We start from the raw sequence: 14,225 nt of genomic DNA, 5'->3' as shown, positions 1-14,225 counted from the left end.
ACAGAGAGAGAATGAGGCCTATAGAGAAAGAGAGAGAGAGAGAATGGGCACGCCAGGGCCTCCAGCCACTGCAGACGAACTCCAGACGCGTGCACCCCCTTGTGCATCTGGCTAACGTGGGACCTGGGGAACCAAGCCTCGAACTGGGGTCCTTAGGCTTCACAGGCAAGCGCTTAACTGCTAAGCCATCTCTCCAGCCCATCTACCCTTCATTTCTAATATACGTTCATTCTAACATTTCTGTTCCCCTAGAGATCCCTGCCTCTATCAAGTATGCAACAAAAATAAAATGACTCTCAAGAGCCTGGAGAAGGGCAGCATAATGCTGTAGGTCTATCTGGGTGTGTTACCCGCTGCACATAGGAAAACCCCAGGGACACAAGTCATACCAGTGATTGACAAGGGCTAGGGAATTCTTGGGGTTGACTTTGATGGGGCATGCCAAAATTTGAGGGTGAAAGAAATGCATTCAACCTTCACTTGGTGGTAGTTTCATGACTGCACACCTTTGTCTATGTTCCTCAGATTGAACCCCAAAATGATAAATCCTATATTGTGCAATACATAGACCAAAAAACTTGACTTTTTAAAAAACGCTTTAAAAAGGAATAAGGCATTATTGGTAATACAGATAAGCTCTCAGTGTGATAAATCTTTTTTTACACTCATTTGGATATGGTTCATCTCCATTGTCAACCTGATTGGATCTGGAACCGAGTGAGAGACGTGCCTGTGGCCCTGTCTGTGAGGACGTTTCCAGGGAGGATTAAGTGAGGATGAGAAGGGCCTCCCTCTACATGAACAGAACCTTCTGGCAGCAGCCCAGATGTTGAAATCTGAGGAAAATACAGTGCTGTTTGCCTGCTGTCATGGCTTTGACCTGTTGGGGCGACTCAGGGATTAGAAAGAAAGACAGACACAAGGAATAGAGTGAAAGCTGGCATGGGGAGGTGGGCAGACTCTGATGGAGACACTGCAACAGGGCCAACCGGTGCTGGTTTACTTATATACACTCAGAAAAGCTTTGACCACAACTTTCTTTTATCAAATACAGAAAAAGCATGGAAATGGGGAGCCAAGGTCAGACAATGTGGGAACGAGGCAGCTGCAGACGGTTTTTGTGTACATACTGTCTTCTGCACGAGGTCAGGCCCATGCACACAGTCCGAGAGGCAGAATTAAGGAGGGGCTGTGCCCCACGCTGTCTGTGGCTCCACTGAAGGTAGACATGGCTGTGCCTTTGTCACTGGCGTCTATTCACTTCTTGCTAGTGAAGGCATCTGTCCCCTTGTTGCTTCCACCACCCGCCTTCCATGACATTGAGACCCGACTGCTCTCACGGAAGCCTCCAGACCTTCAGCACCAGAGTGGGACCACTGAGGAAACCAGCCATTGAGCAGCTACTGGGTTCTCAGCCTCTCCAGTGTGCACATAGACATTGTTGGCCTGCCCAGTCCACATGGTGTAAACCAATCAAATAAATCCCATTTTGTGATATATATAGTCATTCTACCAGTTCTGTTCCTCTACATTAATACAGGGCTGGAGAGATGGCTTAGTGGTTAAGGCACTTGCCAGTGAAGTCTAAGGGCCCATGTTTGACTCCTCCTCAAATCCCACGTGAGCCAGACTCACAAAGGTGAGGCAAGCGCAAAGTCGCACATGCCCACTAGGTGGCGCAAGCATCTGGAGTTAGATTGCAGTGGCTGAGGTCCTGGCACACCAATTTTCTCTCTCTCTCTCTCTCTCTCTCTCCCCTCCCCACCCCCCCACCCCCCACCTCTCTTATACTCTCTCTGGATTTTTTTTAATTAAGAAAAAAATATGGGCTGGAGAGATGGTTTAACAGTTAAGTGCTTGCCTGTGAAGCCTAAGGACCCTGGTTCAAGGCTCCGTTCTCCAGGACCCACCATGTTAGCCAGATGCACAAGAGGGCGCACGCATCTGGAGTTCGTTTGCAGTGGCTGGAGGCCCTGGGGCACCCATTCTCTCTCTATCTGCCTCTTTCTCTGTCCCTTTTAAATAAATAAATAAAAATAAAGATAGCCAATGTTTTTAATCATTTCAATTATGTAACAGTCACATTTGGCTGTGTGTGTGTGTGTGTGTGTGTGTGTGCGCGCACGTGCGCAATTTCTGTTTTCCACACGTAAAAATGAAGTACCTTTGAAGTGCTGGAGTGTTCAACAAAAAAACCTGTCCCCCACAGGTGGCTCCCACAGTACATGTGACTTGGCAAAGCCAAGATTTCTGTGGTAATTTTCATTGAACCTATTTGCTGCATCGCATTTCACACCACTTCCCCACACCCATTAAGACACCCTTAGGCAAGATAAATGTATTATTTACAACTCTTCAGAAGGCCCCATTCCTTCTAAGGCAGCTTGGGAGGCCTGGTTAAAGGGAGTTTCCTATGGGTGCCGCCCCGTTCCAATTTTTATTAGCCGTTTTTAGGAGGCAGTGAGCTCACAGTGAAACTAAAAGATAGGAGGAAAGACGTAATGAAAACATCAAAGGTTAAATGAACACCAGAGGTAGCTGTGAGGATGAGATGGAAGCTGCTCCCCAGGGTGAGTGTGTGTCTGTCTGTCTGCCTGCTTTCAAGAGAAGAACAGGAAAACGCATTACATTGTTAGCATTACACATATTCAAGGTTCATTTGTCACACTTCCCTTACAGTTGGGCACTTTGGTGTATAATCATAAATTAGATTTAAAGCACGACTTGGTCTTTTCTGGGGCGTCACCCCATTTGACAGGCAGCAGAGAAAATGGGTTGTACTGTGTGCATTTTTTTCATACATCCTTTATTTTAATCATCATGATGGCGGTCAGAGTTTAATGTAATTGTTCTCATTCCTCAAGTACGGGGACAAGCTTCACATCTTTAATGGTCTTGGTCAAGCTGGTAAAATTTCTTTTAATATTTTTGTTTTTTTATGTGTGAGAGAGAGAAAGAGAGAATAGGTGCCCCAACGCCTTTTGCTACTGCAAACAAATTCCAGATGGACGTGCTACTTTGTGCATCTGGCTTTTGGGGGTTACCAGTGAATTAAACCCAGATGAGCAGGCTTTGCAAGCAAGTGCCTTTAACTGCTGAGCCATCTCCCCAGCCCAACAGAGTGAAGTTCTGAGAGAACAGAAGATGGTAGGCAGACAAGCCAAGCCCCCAAAACTTTCTGCTTCTGAATTAAAATGTGAGAGTCTTGCGGAAAAACCTGCTGATGGACTCTTAGCACGTTTCTAGAATCGTAGTGAGTCTGTATTAATGATGTCCTTCCGCTGCTTCGATGGACAGCCAGGACTCAACACTTCTTTAAATTCGGAGCGCTTCCTGTTCTGGTGGACATTGCTGGTCTATGGCTAAGGAGCCTTATTGATTTGCTAAGTTTTAATTGAGAATGAGCAATGCAGTCACACTGTGATTTCTGCAGTATTTTCTGCTTAGTCACTGCAGCCGGTGAGAGGCAATATACACCACTGGCTCAAGGCAGGAAAAAGATAGGCTGCTTTTCCTCTGTATAACTCACAGAGCATTGTGATCATTAACATCCAATATGATCTTGCCAAAGCGATGGGGCCAGGGACAAACATCTCCCAGCAGCAGTGACTCAAGGCCATTTCTTCTGCATCATTATTGCTTATCTCTGCGCTAAGGGGCGTGAGGGGAAATTTCTTTCAAAGCTCATTGCAAGGAAACAAGCATGCTTTTCTAAAACCAAAGTTTATCACCTGCTTAAGGTCGCCTGGAGGGGGCTGGAGAGATTGCTTAATGGTTAAGCGCTTGCCTGTTAAGCCTAAGGACCCCGGTTCGATGCTCGATTCCCCAGGACACACATCAGCCAGATGCACAAGGGGGCGCACACATCTGGAGTTCGTTTGCAGTGGCTGGAAGTCCTGGCACACCCATCCTCTCCCTCTCTCTCTCTCTCTCTCTCTCTCTCTCTCTCTCTCTCTCCCTTTCTATGTCACTCTCAAATAAATAAATAATAAACAAAAAAATTTAAAAGGTCACCTGGAGGTACTTATTGAATACATGTTTTAGCCTCCCTCAGGGACCCTCTGCTACACAGCCTCCAGGTTGGGCAGCTGTGAGAACTTGCAGACAACCCTTAAGAGACGGGGTTTATTGGGGCTGGAGAGATGGCTTAGCAGGTAAGGAGCTTCCCTGCAAAGCCAAAGGATCCAGGTTTGACTCCCTAGGACCCACGTAAGCCAGATGCACAAGGAGGTGCATGAATCTTGAGTTTGTTTGCAGTGGCTGGAGGCCATGGTGTGCTCATTCTCTCTCTCTCCCTACTTATTTCTGTATCTATCTCTCTCAAATAAATAAAAGATTTTTTTAAAAGAGAGATTGGGCTTATTAACATGCCATCACAGAGGGAGGGAAAGGGCTCATGAATCTTCCTAAGAGTCTTAAAAAGCCCTTGCCCTGCCTGAGGCGATAAGGGAATGGAAGGTGGACCAGAGAGAAGGACTTCTGGATAGTGTGGTTGCCTGCAGTTTGCCCAGAGACTCTTTAATTATGTGCCTTTTCATATGCAGTCCAGCTTTTCTTAAGTGGTCTATATTGCTCCTCAGCCTTTTGCCTAAAGTCAAGGATGGTGCTATACATGGTCCATGCTGTGGGTGGAAGACTTCAGGGGTGTAGCTGTCTGTAAGATGCGTGGGGTGCAGGTGTTCCCAGTGCTGATGTTGCTCTCGACTGACCCATGCTTTTGTAAGTAACCCCAATGAACTCAAGTGGGCTCACCAAGTCAGACTTGGTCCTTTATTGGATCTGGTGGTGTCTTTCCTTTCTAAGTCCCTAAAGGAAAAGCCTGAGAATTGGCATCGCTTTAAAAGCCTGTTCCAGGGCTGGAGAGGATAGCTTAGAAGTTAAGGCATTTGCCTGCAAAGCCAAAGGACCCTGGTTTGAATCCCCAGGGCCCACATAAGCCAGATGCACAAGGTGGCGCATGTGTCTGGAGTTCATTTGCAATGGCTGGAGACCCTGCCACGTCCATTCTCTCACTCTCTCTCTCCCTCCCTCCCTCCTTCTTTCTCTCTCTCAAATAAATAAATAAAATGTACTTTAAAACCCTGTTCCACAAATTCTTTGTGACATGATTTTTAATTATAATTATCCAACCAGGAGTCATAAGATGGACAACCTTGGGTTTTTGTTTTGTTTTGTTTAGAGACAGGGGTCTCAGTCTAGTCCCAGCTGACCTGAAACTCACTCTGTAGCCCCAGGCCAGCCTTGAAATCACCTGAACTTCCTACTCTGCCTCCCAAGTGCTGAGATTAAAGGTGTGGACCACCTACCATGCCAGAATAAAATAGAGAGAATAGAGAGCCTTGTACAAGACAATGCTTTACTGTTTTTCAGGCTCAGCTTTTCATGATCTATAGTACTCATCTCATTGAGACATAGCTGACCATTCTTGCCAGACTCTTGAGTTAATTATAGAGCATGAATTTTTGGGTTGACTTAAATGTGACTGCCTTTCTGAAGCCACTGTAGTCTTTGATAATTTACAGTCTGAGAACCAAAACAGACATGGATCTACTTATTTATTTCAATTTTTACATTCATTGCCCAAAATGAACATAACTAGAGTGCATTAGGAAATGAAAATGGTGATATTTTGAAGGAAAAAGTAAAATCTTTACCCTCTGTGGCATTGAGACACGTTCTATCTTTGCTCGGAATATTGTCAATGATGGAAAGTGGAGAGCTCTGTAGCTATATGCATGTCCATAAACATGTGGGTACATGTGTTTGTAGATGTGTGTGCATACATTTGAACATATTTGTGCAGCTAAATCAACAGGCAAGTCACGTAGGACAAAACTCAAATGCGCTACTTTACTTGGTACAGTGATTGTTTGAGGAGTAAGCAGAGATAGCCTTGACCCGCTTGCTAAGTACAACAATTCTAACAGCCTTCCATTTAAGGAACAAGCCAAGAAGCTGTTGTGTGTTGGCTGGGTTTTCAGGTTTTAATATATTTTAGAGGCATGCATGCTAATTTGCTTTATCTTCACCATCAGTCTATACCTGTGATTATAAACCTCTGCCCTCCTGACCTTTGGGGTGAGATAATTCCATGCTCAGGGGATTGTCATTGCATTGTTGGAATGCTGAGCAGTACTCCTGGGTTCCACCCTACAAGTGACCAAAAACTCTCCACCCATTTTGCCAAATGTCTCCCCGCCCCCCCCCCCCCGCCCAGTGCAAAAATCACTCCAAATGAGAAGCACTGACTTGTCCCTACCATTTCTTTAGTTTTAACCTCTGCAGTAATAAATTTTTCAAGACATTAGAGGTGCATCTTAAGATGTGCTTAAAATAACTAAAACTGCATTTACTTAAATATTTGAAGAACACTTAAGAACTAAATCAAGATCAGAGATGGAGAAGGGGAAGCACTCCAGTATCATATTTAATGAAACAGCCTCCACAGTGGGGCCACGCAGGTTTATATCAGTGGAGAGTGAACGCTGGGACTGTTAAGATTCAACACGAGGTTAGTTTGCCTTCCTTAGAGCTCCTGCCTCTAAAGCAATGGGCTGAGCTTTCATGTGCAAGTGGGCCCTGACACAGTCAGAAAAATAGTAAGGGCCTTAGGAAGATCAAACAGCCTCCCCCATTTTAGATGAAATCTCTCAACTCAAGTCTACAGACCCCTTAAAACACTTCACGTAATCTTAAACTTAATTTTTGTGGGTAGCCACAGGGATCTGCTCCTGGTGAGGGCACGAGCTACCGTGGACTTCCTCAAAATCCCACCCAAGCATTTCCACTCCACTCATGTGTCAAATGGCCGCTTTCAAGATCATAGCCAGTCAGGGTGATACAATGAATCCTACAGCTATGCTCATTACCACTTGCAATTTTCATAAGTTTACTTATTTCCCAAGAGATGCAGAATATTTCCCTTTTGTTTTTAGGTACTTTGTCATTTGTTTTGGTGGTGTGTATAATAAACCCAAAATGTCCCACTTTAGTTCATATGGCTGTACATTTTTTCTCGAGTAGCATGCTAACATGCTCATAATTTATAGCATTTTTTGGGAGGAAGCAGGTTGAGTCAATTGGTATCACATTCCTTTTCTAAATTTTTTTCTTTGCTATTTACATATATGTATTTCTTCACCCATGTATATGAACTACAAATATATACCTACTTATATAACTATATATTATATAACATATATAAATATATATTCCATATGTATATTCCAACATCAATTTGATGAATTACAAGGAAAATCCTTGGGTTATTAGACATATGCCTTGTTTAAAGTGTTCAGATCTTTACAACTTTAAGTTCGTTCATCCTGAAATGACAGTAAGCTTTTGCATTTATGTAAGTCTTAGTACTGCAGATTTATAAAGGACTTCTATTTTTCTTATGTATTATTTGTGGTGGTTTCAATGTAAAAATGTCTTTCATAGGTTCATGTGTTTGAATACACTATCCCAGAAAATTGAGCTGTTTGGGAAGGTTGGGCAGCACTCAGGAGGAGGGGCCTTGCTGTCAAGGATGGGTCTTAAGTTTCCTACTGCAGACACTTGCTTTCTCTCTCGTCCTCCAGATAATTAGACATTGTGATTTGGGTTTCCAGCTCTACCAAATTTTCCTCACCATGATAAACTTCCCATCAAAAATGTAAGCTGAAAATGAATGCTTTCCCTCTTTAAGGAGATTTGTTTTGTTTTGTTTTGTTTTGTTTTTGAGGTAGGGTTTCACTAGCCCAGGCTGACCTGGAATTCACTATGTAGTCTCAGGGTTGCCTCAAACCCAAAGTGATCCTCCTTCCTCTGCCTCCTGAGTGCTGGGATTAAAGGCATGTGCCACCATGCAGGGCTTTAAGGAGATTTTGGTTGGGTAGTTTGTCCCAGCAATGAAAAAGTCACAGAAATGAGAAATGAGAAAATTAGTACCAGAAATGGGGTCGTTAATGGAACAGATCTTGACCGTGTGGTTCTTAGTGTTTTTGGAACTGGTCTGTAGGAGGACTATGGAAGGATTTGAAACGTTGGGAAAGAAGCTTTACAATGCAACAAGCCGGGCTAAGTGGGTTGTTCGGGTAGGATTTTACAAGACCAAAAGAAGTTGCCTTACAGGCTTGGCTCATGAGGTTTCAGAGGGGAGTAGTGACTCCACCAGGAACTTGTCTGGAGGCTATATTCTGGACAAAGAAGCTAGCAGCATTCTGCCCATGTCATGAGAGTGTGGATTCTTTTAGCTGCTCCAATTCAAATATATGATGAAAGAGAACAAAATGAAGAGAAGGAAGATATTTAAAAATGTATATAGTTTGGCATACAAAGAAGGGTAGACAAACAGGGCTGGGGAGATGGTGCTTGCCTGTGAAGCCTCAGGACCCATGACTGATTCTCCAGGTCCCACAAAAGCCAGGCGCACAAAAGTGGTACTCATGTCTGGAGTTCGATTTCAGTGGCTGAAGGCCCTGGTGTGCCAATTTTCTTTCTCTCTTTCTCTCACACTCTCTCTCTCATTTTAAAAAAAAAAAAAAGGACAAAATAAAAAAGCAGTGTAGACAAGCTTAAAGACCCAGAAACTGCAGCCACTTTGGATACAATTGTTAAGGAGATTACCACCATTCACGATAAGCCAGCTACGGGGCACTGGGGCAATAAGAGGGATCCTGTGAGGACATGACTCCACCAGCTGAAGATTCCAGCTAGTAAGAATGTGATTCTTTTGGAAGAGAAAGTCCTGGGGGAAGGGTGTTAAAGGAGGTCTCTGCTTTCCAAGGCCAGTTACAGAGGTTACCACAGCTGGCTGTAGTCCAAAGTCAGCCTTCATCCTAAACTGATAGTAGAACTTGGTAGCGTTGTTCGCCAGGTATTGGTTTTGGAAGAATGAAGGATACCAGGTTTAGGAGGTCATGGAGTACTTAATCATGGTTCCAGAAAGCTGCTGAGGCTAAGTAACGGGAGGCAGGTTTGAAGTCCCCATCGAAACCACCCTCCCCTGTCCTCCCCTTTTCCCACTTTCCAGACACTGTGTTCTCTTCCCCGTTTCCTAACTGCTTCCGCATAACACTGGCGATTTTCCCTTCGTCACCACTGCTTATTTTTAACCACAATGGCTATAGTAAGCAGAGGTAGGAGGATCACCATGAGTTCAAGGCTCTCTGTAACTGTATATAGTGAATTCCAGGATGGCCTGGGCTAGAGTGAGACCCTTGAAAAACTAAAAACAATGAATAAATAAAATATCATCAAGCACATTGTAGTGCCTAAGTATCTATATTTTCTTATGTGACTTTATAATATACTATATATCAGGTTTCTATTTTTCATTCCTTAAATAATGTTTTTGGTTGTAGTGAATCATTATTTAACTATCTTTTAAAAATCCAGTTTTCTAGTACTTTCGTTAAGACCTTAGTAGGAATTTTGAGATACCACTCAATTTTTGCCAATAGATATATTTGTGATTGAGAGAAGGAAGAAAGGACTAAAAGAAAGAGAGAAAATAGAAAACAAGTAGATTTTGGAATTTAAATGCCAGAATTATTCTGAATTTATTAAGTGAAGTGGGTCAGTTTGGATTAATCTACATTTTTTCTGTGCTGTAGAATTAGTGATGAGTTACGTATTAAATATCTAAATAATTCTCCTAACATCATAAAATAAGATGGGAAGGTAATACTTTGGTAATCTGTTTAAGAACTTATGAAATAATTGACTTGTTTAGGGTTTCTTCTTCTTCTAATGTCGGTTTTGGTAGTGTACATTTTCAAGCACTACTTTTTAGTCTAATACCTACTTTTTCTCCATATGATGTACAATTTTCTTCATTACCATCTATATTTTCCACCTCTCTTTGGCCAGTACATACAGATGCCTGCCACAATTTTCTTCTATCTTCCGGATACTATGACTTCTTAAAATCTTTCAGGTTTTAATATATATTTTTATTTATTTATTTGCAAGCAGCGAGAGATACAGAAAGAGAGAATGGATGCACCAGGTCCTTCGGTCACTGCAGATGGACTCCAGACACATGCATCAGTTTGTGCATCTGGCTTTACATGGGAACTGGGGAATTGAACATGGTCATCAGGCTTTGCAGCCAAGCACCTTAACCACTGAGCCATTTCTCCAGCCCAGAATCTTTCAATTTTTAATGTGGAAAGAACAATGGAAATAAGAAGCTGGAGAGATGGCTTGGTAGTTAAATTGCTTACCTGAAAATCCTAAGGACCCAGGTTCAGTTCTTTGGTACCCATGTAAGCCAGACGCACAAGGTTTTCCATGTAGGGGCCCTAGTGTGCCCATTCTCTCTTTCTCTCTCTCTTCCCCCCTTTCTCTTTCAGTATTCCTTCTCTCTCTCAAATAAATAAATAAAATAAAATAATGAAAAAGAAACTGAAAATTAGATTCTTTATATTCTCACTTCTTTCTTACCCTTACCTTTCTTTGCTTTCTTAACACTACTGGTAAAACAATGTCAATGTCATCAAAGTTTCGAGCCAAATCTAAACTTTTTCCAATATTCAAGACTATTGTTAGTATTAACTATGTGTCACTGGGAAAGGAGATTAAGTCACTGTGATGGTTTGAATTAGATGTCTCTCATACATTCATATGTTCTGAATTCTAGGTGTCCAACTAGTGGCAATGTGGAAATTAGAGACTTGCTGGAGGAGGTATGTTATTGAGGGCAGCTTATGGGTATTACAGCCAGTTTCCCCTTGCCAGTGTTTGGCTCACTCTCTGCTATGGCAGAGGTAACATTCCAGCCTCTGCTCATGCCATCCTTTCCCCTGCCATCATGGAGCTCCCCCCTGGAGTCTGTAAGCCAAAACAAATACGTTCCTTCCACAAGCTGCTTTTGATCATGTGCTTTGTGCCAGAAACCAGTAACAAGAAGGTAATTGCAACAGTCACCATCCTGGGGATTTCATTTTAGGACTTATAATGTGTTTTACACTCACCACATATTCATGGACTTGTGTGCGTGTGTACACACTCATACATACTATTCCAATTTCAAATTTTAATAGAACAGAGAGAGAGAGGTCCCGGGGGCAAGATATACTCTTCAAAGACTTGGCCCCAGTTACCTCCTTCCTCCAACCAGCCTTCACCTCCCAATATCCCATTCTATATGAATTCATCAATGAATAAACCCACCAATAACGTTTATGTTCATGATCTAATCTCCTGAAGGATGAGATCTACCAGCAGGAGACCCAGTCTTTCACACATGAGGCATTGAGGGAAAACCTTCATACAAGAACCATGACAAGAGTAGAATCCCATTACGGCCATTCTTTCTACTAGTGACTGGTATTATAGGAATGTTTAAAGTAGAAGGACTCTGATACTTGTGCATCAGGGTTAATTGTGGACTTCAGGTTAAGAAAAATGTTGTTTTTTCAGTTTGTGTACATCTCTGGATAGTTAAGTAGACTCTTGAGACCCGGTTTGGGGATTTGGACTCTGTATCCTAAAGAACGTCCCACGGGGGACCTTAATGAGAAGTGCTACAGAGTAAACCCTTTGGGCTAGAATTCAAATTTCATTCTTTTTGTTTGTTTCTGTTTGTTTGTTTTATAAATTCCAGGTGACTCTTCTTACCTTCTTTATTTTTTTTCATCCTTTTAGAGTTTATAATAAACTGTAAATACAGGTTGAGTTGTACACTCAGCACCACAATGGATTCTAGATCATTTTTATAATCTCTCCAGGAACCCCTGACCTCTTCTTCATTGCCTCCCCACCACAACACCCAGGCAACTGCTAACCTAATGTATGTCTCCGTAAACCTTCCAGCTCCGTACAGTCTGTAAATGGCATCACATAGGGTCTTTTTTATTATTTTTTCCCATTTTGACATTTCTCTTACATGTACAGAATGTATTTTGAGATTATTCCTCACAACTACTCTCTCTTTCCCCCCTCCCATTTTCAACTCATTCTTTCCTTTTAATTCCCATATCACTTTCATGCCTTTAAGGTTTCTTGCATGATCACAAGTGGAAGTTTACCGTGGAATGGATGATTTATCAATGGCTGATAAATTGGTGATGAGCGTGACTCCCAGCAACCATTAGATGCCGTTGGCTACTCTGGGAAGTAAAAGGGTCTCGTGTATCCTTCCCACATAGATGGTGATGTATTGATAGTCTCAGCCTTGTGCAGGAAACCACAGCTGATATAGGTTATGTAGGATAATCACGTTGTAGCCAAGAAATAGCATTTCTCAGCCCTCCTCCCCATCCTGCTGCCTTACATTCTTCCTAGCCTCTCTTCCATGGAGTGTAGGACGGAATGACCGAGAGAAGGTAACAGTATGAGGATAAACTAAAAGTAAAGCTGTGTAAATAATCCATACAAAAACCTACTTGGTAAGTGTATTAAAATACAAACATCTATAAAGTGTTGAATGAAGGTCTCCTATGTAGATGGACAAAGTTGCTGCCAGAAGCCGTAGGTGTTACTAATTATAACTTCCAGTACTGATGACATGACGCTGCTGGATGAGTTGCTTGTTAGAGAGGCTACAGAGACCCTAAAACAACATAAGCTATTGCCATGGCCCTTGGTTGCCCGCAATAACTATGTGGTAAGTCCCTATTGCTGAAGACACCACATGTTTTAGTTGCAGGACACAGAGAAACTAACCTAAACCTGAGCTGGAAATTTCCTCCCTGATAGCTACCTTTTTGTTTGCTTGTTTCAGGAGGTGCTAAGTGAGTTGCTGAGGGAGAAAATCCATACATGATCTTTCATGGCTTCTTCAATCATTTCTAGCATCATTCATGCTGAACCCTGAATAAATACATCATATTGTTATTACCAAATAATGTTTTGTTTCCCTCACTTGTCCATCATTTGATAGAAACTTATTTTCTACTTTTGACTAAAATTTGAATAATGCTATTATGGACACTCATGTGCAAGTTTTTGTGTGACATGCATTTTCATTTCTCTTAGGTATATGCCATGTCTCTTGGGTATGTTTCTAGGAGTGGAATTGCTTGATTTTATAGTAACCTCATGTTCAACATTTAGGGTATCCATGAGATTTTTCCACAGTATTTACACCAGTATCCATTCCCAACCATGGTGGTCATCCCATGCTCTGGACATGATATGTTGTACACACGATGGTCTCAAAACCATTTGTTGAAGTCCAGAAGAAAACAAATAAGAATCCAGGCTTCATAAATGACTTTTAACTATAATTTTTAAAAAAAAGTTGACAGAGACATTTGAGCATGGATCCTTCAGCATCAATTGGGGACAGATACCATCTCCACCAATGACTGGCGGCATTGCACATGCCATCCTGATCTGATTCAGGATGTCATTTCACTCTGTGACCTTTATACTTTTCTTTGAGTTCACACCCCTTATAGGTGATCAGGAACATTCAAGTATTTGGAGGTACTTGCCCCAATATTTCCCAACATTAGAAACTGTTAGTCACTCTCTCTCTCTCTCTCTCTCTCTCTCTTTCTCTCTCTCTTTCTCTCTCTCTTCTTTAACACACAGTATATTGCAGGAAACAGTTTAGTCCCTGCTCATGTGTTTCATTTCTACCAAAGCATGTTTCAAAGTTGGACCCAAGGAAAGAGTTAAGGATTGGGAGGACACAGCCTCAGCTGTATGCCTCTGTTGAAGACAAAAGTGGCTGACATTAATCCAACTGCCAACTACCTTGTGTTTATGCAGAAAGCTTCACGCTGCCAGCAAGTGAGAACATCCTCTCTATTGACAGCCCCAGTTAAACCAGCAGGGACAATGACAGTGAAGAGCTGGTGCTCACCTACCCAGCCACAGACACGGAGGGCTGACCCTGAGAGTGGTAGCCCAGCTCCTCTAGGCTGGAATGTAACTGAGAATGTGGATTCTAGTTCCCACCTCTGAAATGTTTTCACTCACAACATTTCTGACACCAAATGTGTGGGCTTTTTCTTCACACCCATCAACTCTCCAACTCCCCAGATGCCATCTGGGTGTCCTACACTTCGATTCAGTATGATTCTGACAATAACAACATATCATTGGCACAGATACCACGGGTCGAGGGGTCTGTCCCACAGGACTCTCTACCCCGCTTCAGAAACCAACAGCAAGTCCTGGCCGCCTGCACCAACGACCAACCAGATGCAAAGACTGAGTCCCTCAGCTCCCTCTTATGTCTCATAATTTGCTAGCATGCCACACACACACACACAAACACTGAGAGA

The sequence above is a fragment of the Jaculus jaculus genome, chromosome 3 (genome assembly GCF_020740685.1).
Source record: "Jaculus jaculus isolate mJacJac1 chromosome 3, mJacJac1.mat.Y.cur, whole genome shotgun sequence".
In the NCBI taxonomy this organism is placed as follows: Eukaryota; Metazoa; Chordata; class Mammalia; order Rodentia; family Dipodidae; genus Jaculus; species Jaculus jaculus.
This window is presented reverse-complemented; position numbering follows the sequence as displayed.